Genomic DNA, 14146 nt, shown 5'->3' with positions numbered 1-14146 from the left:
ATACATGTGAAATTAATTTTAATCTATTATATCTATAATAGTGATGTGTGTAAAAGGGTGGTATGTATATTGGGCTATGATTTAAGTTTAGATGGATCTAAATATTATTCAAATTGCTAACATTGTTTAAAAAGTATTATTCACCTAGAACAAGTAGAGATTTTAGCTAAGACTGAATTCATATGTTGTAATACCACAATCAATAGGTCACACTTCTTACTATTTAACATCTGTTTGGTAAGCAGCTGATGTTTTTTATAAGGCTATTGGATATTTTTTGTTTGCTTGAATTTCCTGACCTACTGCATTCAGCACTTAATATGATATCACATATCATATCTGTATATGATATATACAAATATATTTTAATATATATAATATATTTGACATTCAATAACTTTGAAACTTTAACCCTGGAGTAGATTTCCAATGTTTACTAAAACTATTTAAATACCCACTGTAAGGAAACAGCTTTTGTTTGTTAAAATAAAACCTAGACTCGTGTTTTCTCAGGGACCAGCCCAGGTTCCAAGGATAGATGGCAGTGAGGAATTGGGTCTCACGATGAAACATGTTTGTTTGCATTCCAGGTCTGCCTCTTACTAGCTCTGCTATCTTGGGTAAGCAACATCACTTCTCAAAGCCTCAATTTCCCCATCTATCCAATGGTGATAATTATAGATTTCATTGTGAGAATTCCCTGATATAGTGCCTGTGAAGTCCTTAGCATAGAGCCTGGCGTGGGCTAAATGCTCTATAAATGTCAGCTATTATTTAGTGATGATAATAACTATGATGTGTCCCTCAGTATTGGTGGAATCTTGCCTGATATCCTTTCTTGCATCCCGGTCGGTCTTGACATGATGAACATCCTATATTTCCTGCTGCACATGGGTGGTGTCCCAGGCATGCTGTTTCTTTCCTGCCAGAAGGTTCCCAACACAGGTCTCCTGCTAGTTTAGCTCAGCAAGCAGGTGCACCATCACCTCCCCAGCACCGGCATAGTGAAGGACGCACCCTTTGGGGGAGCTCTCTCTGTGTACATAGAGAATTGCTCTTGTCTACCACTGAAGCCTGGCAGAATAATATGAAGTAACCACAACACCTCTATAATTAGAACCAGCACATGGAGCATCCTTCTCTCGGATGAATCACCTGCTTCGTTTCTGCCCAGTTTAATTTTCACTTGATGTGTGGATTTATTTTTCACTCATTCATCCAGAAGATATTGATTGAGCAATTACTCCATGTTAAGTACCATGCTAGGAGCAAGGGACACAACAATGAACAAGACAGATGCAGCCCCCACTGCGAGGTCTCAGAGTCCAGCCGAGGACACGGACAGGGAAGCAGGCGGCTATAGGACTGTGTGCTTGGTGCAGTGCTGGGTGAGCCGTGGTGTGTGAGAGCATGTAGGAGGTCGGGGCAGGTGTGCAGCTCTGCGGCAGAGGGCGCCAGCTTCTTCAGGTCACTCATCAATGAGATTGGATGTGGTGAGAGACAGACATGGATTCTAGTTTACCTTCTTGGGTTCCAGTTGGTCCTGGTGGGTTCCAGTGTGTCCTTGCTTTCCCCCACTTCCTGTGCAGCTTTTCTTCCTGACTAATCGCCCTGTCAGCCTGCAGTGACTTCCTGCCACAACCAGACACAAAGGCATCAGTCTGCTGTAGAATTTGTTACCAGCTCTCACAATTGCATAAAGCCTAATCCCTATAATAAACCCCTTATTGCATGTCACTCTCAGTGGTTCTGCTTCTCTGATGGAATCCTAACATTCATTCCCTATTAGGTTACAAACTCCTTGAGGGAATGGACCAGATGGTATCCTTTTCCTCTCGAGTCTAGACCAGGGGTCAGCAAAAGCTTACTTTAGGCAGCATGGGCCACATATAATCTGTTACTGTCCCTTATTTTCTCCTCCTCTTCCTTCTTCTCTTCCTTCTCCTTCTCTTTCTTCTTCTCCTCCTCCGCCTCCTTATGCTTTGTCTCTCCTCTTTCTTGTTTTCTCCTCCTCTCCCTCTCCTCTCTCCTCCTCCTCTTCACAACCTTTGAAAACTGTGAAACCGTTCTTAGCTCACAGGCCATACAAATGCAGCCACGAGGAGGCCACTGTTTGCTGGGCCCTGGTCTGTTCTAGACCAGTGGTTCTCAGAGAAGTGGCACCGCACTCTAGGGAGCGATTTTTGATTTGGGGGCACAGTGATTGGGAGGCATTACTGACATTTACTAGGTGAGGTTTAGGGTGGATGAACATCCTGCAATATACTAGATGGTCCCATCCGAGGAAGAAAACCCGCATATGGTATTCAAATTCAAATCACCAGTGTAACACCTCCTGCAGTGTCTGCATTTGTAGCTGTCATTTTCATAGTGATTGATGTATTTAAATGTAAGCATATGATTCTACATTATTCTTACCTGAGCATTTGGAAGAATTTCAATTTTTATTTCTCTAAGTACTTTTTCTGTCTCTCTTCCCCGCAGGAACTCCAGATGTATTAAAGTTGTCCCACAGCTCACTGATGCTATTAATTTTTTTTTCAGTATTTTTTCTCTCTGTGTTTCATTTTGGATAATTTCTATTGCTATGTTTATTTTATTTTATTTATTTATTTTTTTGAGGAAGATTAGCCCTGAGCTAACATTTGCTGCCAATCCTCCTCTTTTTGCTGAGGAAGATGGGCTCTGAGCTAACATCAGTGCCCATCTTCCTCTACTTTATATGTGGGATGCCTGCCTCATCATAGCTTGAAAAGCGATGTGTAGGTCCGCACCTGGCATCCAAGCTGGTGAACCCCGTGCCATTGAAGCGGAACGTGTGAACTTAACCACTGCCCCACCAGGCCAGCCCCTCTATTGCTATGTTTTTAAATTTACTTATCTTTTATTCTGCAACGTCTACTCTGCTGTTAATCCCATCCAGTGTATTTTTCATCTTACACATTATAATGTTCATCTCTAGAAGTTCAACTTGGGTCTTCTTCTGTATCTCCCATGTTCTAGTGAAAATGTTCAGTCTTTAGCTTCTGAAACATATGGAACGCAGTTACATAACTGTTCAAATGTACTTGTATACTAATTCTATCATTTGTATCATTTCTGGATTGGTTTCTATTGATTTTTATCCTCATGTCATTTTTTCTTGTCTCTTCACATCCCTGATAATTTTTGATTGGGTGACAGACATTGTGAACTTCATCTTGCTGAGTACTTGATATATTTGTATCCCTAGATGTATTTTTGGGCTTTGTCCTGTTGCACAGTTAAGTTACCCAGAAAGAGTTTGGTCCTTTCAGATCTTGCTTTACTAGGCGACAAGAAGCGCATTTGGTCTAGGGCTGTTTCGCCCCACTACTGAGGCAAACCCATCTGACAACTCTACCCAGTGCCTCTTGAATGATGAGGTTTTCCACTCTGGCTCATGGCAACAGGCATGATTCCTGGCCCCGGGGGAGCACCAGGGCTGTTCCCTTTAATCCTGTGGATGGTTCTTTCTCCAGTATGGGTAGTTTCCTCCCATGCACGCTCTGATCTACACTCTGCTGAACCCTTGAGGGGGAAGAATATTCCCGGCAGCTCTCTGCAGCTCTCTGAGCAGTGCTCTCCTCCCCGGCGCTCTGCCTGTGAATTCTCCCCACCCTGGCTTTCACAGATTCCCAGCTCTGTCCTTTCCACTCGAGGAGACCTCGGGGCCCTGTCTGCATCCCCTCCCTGTGTTGTGCTGGAAACCCTCATGAGGCAGTAAGGTGGCATCATCACAGGGCTTGCCTCATTTGTTTCCTGTCTCTAGGGGATCACTGTCCCTTGTTGCTTTTTCCAGTGTCTTGGAGACCATCGTTTCATCTATTTTCTCCAGTTTTCTCACATAGGAGGTTGATTTTGGTATCTATTACTCCAGCTTGGTCAGAAGTATAAGTCATTTGCCCAAGCATTTATACATCAAAATACATACAATTTTAATTTAAGCTACTTTCCTTTTAAATCCACTTTACTTTCCATTTAGGGCCTTACATTGATTATTTGGAAATTCTGTTCCATTCAGGTTCTATTATCTATCAATTTTATTTAAGGATAGTACATGGGATCTTCCAAAATAGTTATTAAACAAAGTGAGCATTGGGTCTGACAGGGTGAGAGTCACAGCTCTAATACCTAGAGTGACCTCATAATTTATTATCCAAACCAAGACACTTTTGAGAGCGAAAGGGGATGCTGTTAATAATTGTACCAGGACCCTGGCCTAAACCGGATGGTCCAGGCAGCCGGGGGTGTATTTCTACTCCACCTCTACTCTGCGTCTTTATACAACTCATTGCTGAATTCCACAGCCTACATGGAGCCTGCTGTGCCAGGTGCTGGTATCGGCAAGATCAATAAGGCCACGTGCTTGCCTGAAGGAGTTGATGGAGACACAGGAGGGAGTTCCTATAATCTGCTGTGATCTGTGCTCCAGAGAGGAGAGCACCAGGAACTGATGAGGGCCCAGGAAGAGCCCGTGTAGCTGCAGTGGAGGGGTGGTTAGGGTGGCGTCACAGAGGGGATGAGTCTTGAGGTGTTCATGGGTACCGGGGATGAGGGATGGGACGGAAAACGTATTCCAGGCAGTGTGTGTTGAGGCCAAGAGCCAGGGGAGCAGAGTGCCATTAGGGAGTGACTCTGGCTGGAGAACAACGTACATGTGGAGCTGGGAGGACAGGAGGGGAGAAGGTGGTACTTACAGCAATAGCACTTAATATTTAGTCCTCACTTACCACATGCTGCTTGCAGTTCTGGGCACTTTAAACGTATTAGCTCATTTAGTCTTTACAACAATCTGGTGAGGTAGGTACTATTATTAACCTCATTTTACAGAGGAGGAATCTAATCTGAGGCACAGAGAGGTTAAGTGTCTTGCCCAAGGCCACACAGAAAGTATGTGGTAGATCCTGGGATTGAATCCAGAATCCCTTCACTCTACACTCCTGAGAGCCAGATGCTGAGAGGCCTTGTTATTGCAAGCTGAGGGGTGCTCATGACATCGTCCTCCAGGCAACCGGGGGCCTCTGAAGTAGGGAAGTGACTTATCTCAAGGGGCTATAAGAAAGATCGCCCCAAGAGCAGAATTAAAGTGAGGTTTAGGAAGGATTTCTACTAGTCACAAGAGGTAGTGAGTGTCCGAGCCAGCACTGCAGCAGCAGGATGGCGAGGAGGGGATGGGGTCCCCAAACCCTCGTGGGTAGTGTCCCGTGGCCTTGGTGACCACAGTGTGGTGTCCAGGAAGATACCAAGCATCCGACTTGTGCCCCTGTGTGGACAGAGGGTTATGGGAGGAGAAGCAGTTTGTTCGGGAAGGAGGATTCTAGATGATGACTTCCATCTCAGTCCTGTAGCATTTGAGATGCTCGTATATGCGCTGATGGAAACGTCTAGGAGGCAGTGGGAAATTCAAAACTAGAACTCAGGAGGGAGGTTTGGGCTCGAGGTTTGGGGAGTCATCAGCATGCAGGTGGTAGGAGAGCTGGTGTTTGGATGAAACCACAGGGGAGTGAGAACAGAGTGAGAAGAGAGGTGTGGACGAGCCCAGGGACACCTCTATTCAACAGGTGGCTGCTTGAGGAGGAGGCAGTGATGTGGCTGAGAAAGATGCAGGAGAAGATCCAGGGGCCAGTGTCATTACAGACACAGAAGGAGAAGAGCACCAATGAAGAATAAATGAGTAGCATGTGCCCCAGAAAGGTCAAATAAAAGGAAGTCTGGATTTGGCTCCAGCAGGTCACATGGGAAGAATCTTGGAGCTAGACGGAGAATTGTGGTTACTTAAGAGGTGGATTAGGTTCCCGGGGCTGCCCTAACAAAGTGCCACAACTGGGTGACTTAAAATAGCAAAAACTTACTCTCTCAGAGTTCCAGAGGCTGAAAGTCTGAAATCAAGGACTTGTCAGGGACGTGCTCTCTCTGAATCCCTGAGAAACGATCTGTTCCCTCCCTTTCTCTTAGCTTCAGATGCTGCCGCAATCCTTGGGGTTCCTTGGCTTATGGACACATCACTCCAATCCATGCCTCCATCATCTGGTGGCATTCTCCGTGTGTGCTGTCTGCGTCTCTTCTCTTCTTGTAAGGACACCAGTCATATTGGATTAGAGGCCCCCCCTTAACTAATTACCTCTGCAACAATCCTATTTCCGAATGAGATCCCATTCTAAGGTTCCTGGGAAGGAGACGAATTTGGGAGAAGGGGGCACAGATCGACCCAGTACAGGGGTAAATAAGTAGTAAGGAAGATTGCAGACTTTGCTTTAAGAAGCTGGAGAGGAAGACAGGGATAAAGAGAGGATTTTTTTCCAAGATGGAAGAGGCTTAAATATGTTACCCTGTTGAATAAATGAAGGAGCCTTAGGGATGGAGAGGTTAAAGATTCTGGATGGAGAGCAAGTAATTGATGGTGCAGACTCCTGAGGGGCTGGAGGCTGGAGCACAGGTGGATGGATCAATGGTGGGCAGAACTTGGGGTTGGATGCGGTGGGACGGGTGTGTGCAGATGCAGATGTGTTTGAGGGCAGAGGGGGCCAAAAGCTGAGCAGGATGAAGCGTGACAAGGCAGCTCCGTGCGTGTTGGAGGTGTTGAGCAAGCAAACCAAGAGCAGATGTTGAAGTGAGCAGCTGAAACAACAGCTTGTGCAACTAGTCCTACGTCGTGGGTAGAGGATTAGTTAAGGATTCTGGCCATGGGAACCAAGAAGAGGAGGGTAATCTGTTCATGCCTATTACAGGGCTTTGGGGGAGCAGTTTCAGTGTCAACCTAAAGAGTGTTCCTGAAGACCAGAGAGAGAAGCCCTGCAATCAAGGGCGCCAGCCCCTGACTTTGAGATGAAGTCTTCAGCCAGCAGTAATGCTGCCCTCTGTGAAGTGGTCCTAGACTGTGGCAATCTGGAGGGTCTTTATGGAAAAGGACGGAGGGGTCAGAATGTAGCCCCAGTATTGAGAATAAAGAGGATTTTCTGAGATAACTCAGGCAGGATGGTGTGATGGACGCCCTCTGCTGCTTCAGTGTCAGCATTGAATTCGATTCATGGAGAGCAGAGCCTGTCACCATTTGAACCCCTGTGTTGGCCTTAATTTACCCCTCAGGCTTAAGGAATATTCCTGAAGGTGAATCCAAGAAGGGAAAACCACAAACACTTACCAAAGGACAGAATCACAAACCAGTTGGGCAGCCCCTCCAGTCTCCCCTTTTGTGGCTTCAATACCTTTCAAGACTGGGCTCCTTAACCCTTGCATCTGCGTGAGAACCCTGTGGGTTTTAGGAATAATTAGTCCACATGGAATCCCAGGTGAACTCTGTTTATCAAATGGAGGGAAAAGAGTAAGAGTTTTAAACAGAGCTTGTTTCTATCACATCAGTTTTGTGTCCACAGGCAGGAGCCTTTTCTGGATCAAACTGTGTAATCTGTAATCGTTGTGTAAAATCAGAGTAGATATAAACCATTTCAGGAGAGTTGAGATTCTAACCCTCAATGCTGTAAACACGGCCAAGCCTCGCCCTAAACTGGTGGTTCTTGGCCAGGGGCCGTTTTGCCACCCAGGTGACATTTGGCAGTGTCTGGAAACATTTTTTCCCTCCCTGTAAAAGAATTGTGGGAAAACACGCACAATATAAAGTTTACCATTTTAAGCACTTTTAAGTGTGCAGTTCAGCGGCTTTAAGTACCCTCACATTGTCGTGCACCGTCACCACCATCCATCCACAGAACTCTTTTCATCTTGCAAAACTGAAACTCTGTGCCTGTTAAACAATCACTCCTTCCTCCCCCAGCCCCTGGCAACCACCATTCTACTTTCAGTCTCTGTGAATGTGACTCCTCTAGGTACCTCCTATAAGTGGAATCACACCGTCTGGAGACATTTTTGATGGTCACAACAGGGGAAGGGGTGCTACTGGTGTCTAGTGTGTAGAGGCCAGGGATGCTGCTCAAGATGCTACAATGCACAGAGTAACCCCCACCACATAGCATTATCCAACCCAAATGTCCATCACACTGAGGTTGAGACCCCCTGATGTGAAGGAGTTCCATGCATAATCTCAAACTGTAGGGTAGTAATGAAGGGAAACTAGTTATGCTGCAGTAATAAACAACCTCCAAATCTCTGTGGCTTAACACAACAAAAGTTTAATTTTTGCTCTAACATGGGGCAGCCGTAGTTGGTGACCCAGGCATGGTGACTTGTGCAATGGCTTTTAAAGCTTCCATTGGAAGGGCCTGGGTTACGTTCATTCACATTTCATTGGCGAGATCAGATCACATGCCCGTGTCTCACTTCAAAGAGAGTAAGGAAGATTTTTACTCGGTGCTTGTTAGAAAGACAACCACCACTCATAGCAATTAAAAATAAACTTCATGGTGTTGTCGTCTGCATGTCGTGCTGGTATCCAGAGCAAGCCTTTCAGTAGGAGAGATCAGGCTGCAGGCAAGGGAAGCTGTGGCTGCACGTGCTGCCCACAACAGTCATTTGATGGCTACCTTACTCTGCATCTCCATGTCTTGCTGCCAAACCTGCTTCTGCTCTCCCTCCAGATTTTCTGTTTGCTTCTGCTCCATCTCCTTTTTGGAGCCTTAGTTTGCATTTTTCTTCAACCGCAGACCCTCCTCTTCTTTTGGGCTTGGAGTTGTCTCCTTCCTTTGGCCTCAACATACTCAGATGATGTGAGGCAACCAGGTTTGGTGTATCCTCGTGCCTTCTGGGATCTTTTTCTCAATGACTTTGGCCTAAAGGCTTTTGTACTAGATGGTTGGTTCCTTTTTTTTTTTAATAGGCTTTTAGGGTCACAGCAGAATTGAATGGAAGGTACAGAGAGTTTCCAGACGCCCCTTACTCCCACTCATGCATAACCTCCTCCATTATTAACATCCTCCCCCAGAGTGGTGCATTTGTTACAACTGATGAACCTACACTGACACGTCATCATCACCCAAAGACCATCGTTTACATTACAGTTCACTTCTGGTGTGGTACATTCTACGAGTTTGGATAAACGTATACTGACATGTATACACAGTCAGAGTATCATACAGAGTGGTTTCACTGCCCTAAAAATCCTCTGTGCTCTGCCTGTTCATCTCTCCCTACCCCCACTCCTGGCAACCACTAATCTTTTGCTGTCTCCACAGTTGTACCTTTTCCAGAACGCCAGATAGCTGGAACTGTACAGTATGTAGCCTTTTCAGATTGGCTTCTTTCACTTAGTAATATGCATTTAGGTTTCCTCCATGTCTTTCCATGGTTCGATAGCTCATTTCCTTTCAGTGCTGAGTGCTATTTCAGTGTCTGGATATACCACCGTTTATTATTCCATTCACCTCCTAAAGGACATCTTGGTTGCTTCCAAGTTTCTAGCCACTTTTCAGAAAGTGATTTAGCAGCAACAATGCTGAGACTCAGGTGATTTGGAAGAAACTTCAGATATTCAAATGAGTAAGTCCTTCTATTCCATCCAGTAGCTCATTTTTCAAAAAGCCCTGGTGGTTTTTCATCCTGGCTGCACACTCGGGTCACTGGAGAGCTCTTAAAAATACTGTGATCCTGGGCCCCATTTCCAGAAATTTCAAATTAATTGCTTGGATTTTTTTAGTTTTTAAAGATTGGCCCTGAGCTAACATCTGTTGCCAATCTTCTTTTGCTTTTTTTTCTTCTTCTTCTTCTCCCCAAAGCCCCCCAGTATGTAGTTGTATATTCTAGTTGTCCTGTGTGGGATGTCCTGTGTGGGATGCCACCTTGGCATGGCTTGAAGAGTGGTGCCACGTCTGTGCCTAGGATCCGAACCGGCGAAACCCTGGGCTGCTGAAGTGCGTGTGTGAACTTAACTACTCGGCCACAGGCTGGCTGCTGTTTGGATTTTCTTATGTGCAGCCAGGAATGAAAATCACTGGCTTATCTCTTCCATTGGAGCACATTTTGCATGGAACTCATCCCGATCCCATTGAGAGATTAATTTCCTTGGAAATCAGAGACTCTGTTCTGATGAGTTGATTAGTGACTCCTGCTCTTATAACCTTTCCCCCTTTTCTCCATTATAGGATCCTGAACAGTGGAGACTTCAACTGAATCAAAACTTAAGTAAGTGTATGAGAAGATTTTAAGCTATTTTTTTAGGAAAATCTTGACTCTTCCATAGGTGTTCTTGGGATTCCCTTCCATCGGACAGTGAAATGGGCCTTTACCCAAGTGAGCATAAAAACAACACCCATCACTTACCGAGGGGCTGCTGTGTAACTAGCATCGTACCGAACATTTCAACATGTTATGTGAAATTCCTGACACAAACATGCGAGGCTGGTATTATTACCACTTCTGTTTTGCACTGAGGAAGCTGAGGTCTGGAAAGACTAAGCAAGATCACACAGGTTGTAGTTTGTCGACTTGGCCTCAATCCATTAATTCAAACTCGTATCCATTAATTCAAAGCTCTTGCTTTTTTTATTACACCACGCAGCATAAACTCAGGGAAAGTCAGTAAAAGTTGGAGTCAAGACTTTGCCCCCAGAATCTAAGTTCTGACTTTTGCATGTCTGAGAGCAATGGCCATGGCTTCCTGTCTACTCTGTAGCACTTCTGGGAGCATGTTAGGCCCTCTGAAGCCATCAAGCACTCAGCCACAACTCTCTTGAGAAAGACCGTCTAATAGATATAACTTTCCAGGCCTCCGGCTTCCCTCAACTCTGTCTGTGCTAAATTATAGCCTCAGAAAATGTATCTCTGATGAGGTTATGTCAGATATAACTCCAGAAAAGCCTTCACAAAAACAAGCTGTTGTGACCTCCACTTACGTTGACAGCCAGCCCTGGAAGGTGTTACCCAGCACTCATCCCGTGGCAAATACCAGAAGCGCTGAGGAAGCTTCCACAAGGAAGCTTGAGGAACAGCTTTTAACAAGGCCCAGACGCAAAACCAAAATATGAAAGAAAGTATGATTCCTCAGAGTGGGCATGAGAATGATTTTCAAAGGAGGGAGGGACATTAATTTGAGGCAGAATAATAACAAGTAAGAGTTGGTAATGAGACCCCAGAGGTCTCTTCAAAATTTGTGCAGAAGGGAGAGGGGCTTCGTGCAATTTGGTGTGAAGGGTTGGAGGGTTGAGGAATTGTCTTGCATTTTCCATCGTGTATCATTTGGGGTGACTTTGGCAGGGGGTCACTGGAGTTTACAGGGGTTTAGAGCCCCTCAGGCAGACTGAGGTACCATCACTGTGAATACGGAGTCGGAAGGAGATTATAGAGTCATTGACAATGACATTAAGATGTTCTGGTAGAAGAAGTGAAAAGGAAGTTGTTTTGGTCACAGGCATCTCAGCGAGGTTCTGTAATTACTAAGAACATAGAGTTGAAGACATTTTCCGTAATGTTCGTAAGTCTCCTGTTATAGGCCCCCTGTAATAAAGCCCCATTTTAGCTCATATTCTCTGCCTAACTAGGACAGTTACTGTTCACACATTTTCAGTTTGTAAAATTATGTTGGCTTCTCTGCTGATGATTCTTCTCCAAATTTTTTGTCCTTATGAGTTAAAAAGAACTCCATTTAGCGGCTTTGAGAGGAAGTTGAAACAAGGAGATGTGTTTAGTCTTCCATGATTCTCCATCGGACTTTGGGGTCTTTCATGGGCCTGCTCTGTTTCTGAATATCTGTGTCTTTCTCTCCTTCAGCAGAAATGCCAATGTCACGGGCCTCTATGGGGTCGTGTTCCTGACTGAAGGATGGATTAGACTGGGCTTGTTACCTGGAGTGGCTGAAAGATGACATGTTCTGAGCAGTGAGTGCACGTTGTAGGAAAGAGGAGCATCCGAATCAGATCAGAGGCAAGGAAGCTCAGATAGGACACAGAAAAAGAAGTCAGGGACACATCAGGAATGGATGCCTGAGGGGGATGAGCACAAAGTGTTCAGGATCCAGAAGACCATAGCCAAATCAGGGACCTCAGCAACTCACTCTTACTGGCCAGAACGTATAGAGTGATTTAAAGGCTCAGAGTCAGGCCAGCCTGGTTTTAAGCCTTAAGGCTGACCTTAAGGTATTTAGGAATGGAGTCCAAGCTTCTACGTGATGGGATTTGAGGGGAATCACAACACTCAACTTACTCAAAGGATCAAATGTAGACACCTTTGAAAGAGCCTGAAAAATCTAGCACTGAATTAACTTTTTTGGCAAAAACTATTGCTAGAATTAAAGCCAGCATTGCCGGTTGGCTGCCTTTGCTGGAGAAGCACCTTGGTGGGGAGCCAGCAGGGCCCGCCTGACTCTGAGCAGTATGATTTCCTGGAGTGTTGGACTGGTTGAGTTTGCAGTAACATGTGCCTCCATTTGGACAAAGGGACTTGATTAGATCTGAATCATGGGATTTTAAAGTTGAAAGGAATCTTATGAGTGATGACAAATTGGGTTTGCTCTGAGGGTCATCTCTGACCAATTGGTAGTGGCTGCTAAGATCCCTGGGCTGGAAAAGACTCTGAGGTCTTATCCAGAGACAAAGAGAGCCATGGTCCATTAGATAGTCCAAGGGACATGGGTGGGAGTGAGCGACCACACCTGTAGCAGGATTTTGCCATGCCCAACTTTTGTATGTGGGGAAACTGAGGCTCAGGGAGGCGTGATTTGTAGAGGTCATTCCCTTACTGCTTATGTGTCACCACATCTAGAACTTAGGTCTCCTCTCTCCAAGGGGGTCATCTGCCTCACTACGATTTGACATGGCTAGGTTTTCCAGTTCATCCATATGATAAATATTTTTTGAGGGCTTACTTGGTTTCCAGTATTGAAGTAGTGGTCATCTTCTTGTTATGGAAGGGACAAGGGAGCCTCTCAGGGGGTCTCTTATAAAGGCACTAATCCCATTCATGAAAGTTCCACCCTCATGACCTAATCACCTCCCAATGGCTCCACTTCCCAATATCATCACAGTGGGGAGTAGGTTTCAATCTGTGGCTTTTGGGAAGATACAACATTCAGTTCACAGCACCTCCTGACCTCACCGTGCAGCCTGCTGGGAAGCACCAGGGTTTATTCCCTGACTTAGGGAAAGGGTGGAGGTGGGCCTGAGGGGCAAGCAGACATTTCTTTGGGACAATTGGTGCATAATCTGTTTGACCATCTACGACGTTTAAGGCCATGGGACTATTACGATTTATTAATCTTTGTTCTTGTTTCGTCATCGATGGTATGTACCATGGGTTCCCCTTCCTGTAATCGTCTTGAGCTTCCCCCATAATCTCCATCAGCTTCCACCTACCACATTTTCTGACACTGAATAACAATTTTGAAAAAAATCTCATGCAAAGTTTTATGCAAATTAGGTTTTCATACCCTCTCCCCTCCAAACTGTGGCCCCTAAAGTTAATTTTCAAATAGGCAATCTGGAGCTGCCTTTCTACTCATTCAAAAAGATGACTGGGTCTGCTTCCATTCCTTCTTAGAACCATCATGTCACCTCTTGCTTTTAGTGTAGGCTGCTGTGCTCCAGGGATAGAAAAATAAACACAATAATAAAAATAACAGTATTCATAACTAAATGTGTCAGCTATTATACTAAACTTTTAAACATAATTTAAACATAATTTTTATGAAAATATATTATGTATGTACAGTAGTCCTCTCTTATCTGCGGTTTCACTTTCCACAGTTTCAGTTATCTGAGGTCAACCGTGGTACAAAAATATTAAGTGGAAAATTCTAGAAATAATTCATAAGTTTTAAATTGCATGCCATTCTGAGTAGCGTGATGAAATCTTGCACTAACCTGTCTGGGACTCATCCCTTTGTCCAGTGTATCCAGGCTGTATACGCTCGCTACCTGCCCATTGGTCACTTAGTCAGATCGACTGTTTTAGTATTGCAGTGCTGGTGTTCAAGTCACCCTTATTTTACTTAATAATAGCCCCAAAGGATGAGAGTAGTGATGATGCCAGTTCGGATATGCCAAAGAGAAGCCATAAGAGGCTTCCTTTAAGTGAAAAAGTGAAAGTTCTCAACTTAATAAGGAAGGAAAAAAAATCATATGCTGAGGTTGCTAAGATCTACAGTAAAAATGAATCTTCCGTCCGTGAAATTGTGAAGAAAGAAAAAGAAATTTGTGCTAGTTTTGCTGTCGCACCTTGAACTGCAAAAGTTACAGCCACAGTG

This window comes from Equus caballus, chromosome 23 (assembly GCF_041296265.1).
Source record: "Equus caballus isolate H_3958 breed thoroughbred chromosome 23, TB-T2T, whole genome shotgun sequence".
Lineage (NCBI taxonomy): Eukaryota > Metazoa > Chordata > Mammalia > Perissodactyla > Equidae > Equus > Equus caballus.
This window is presented reverse-complemented; position numbering follows the sequence as displayed.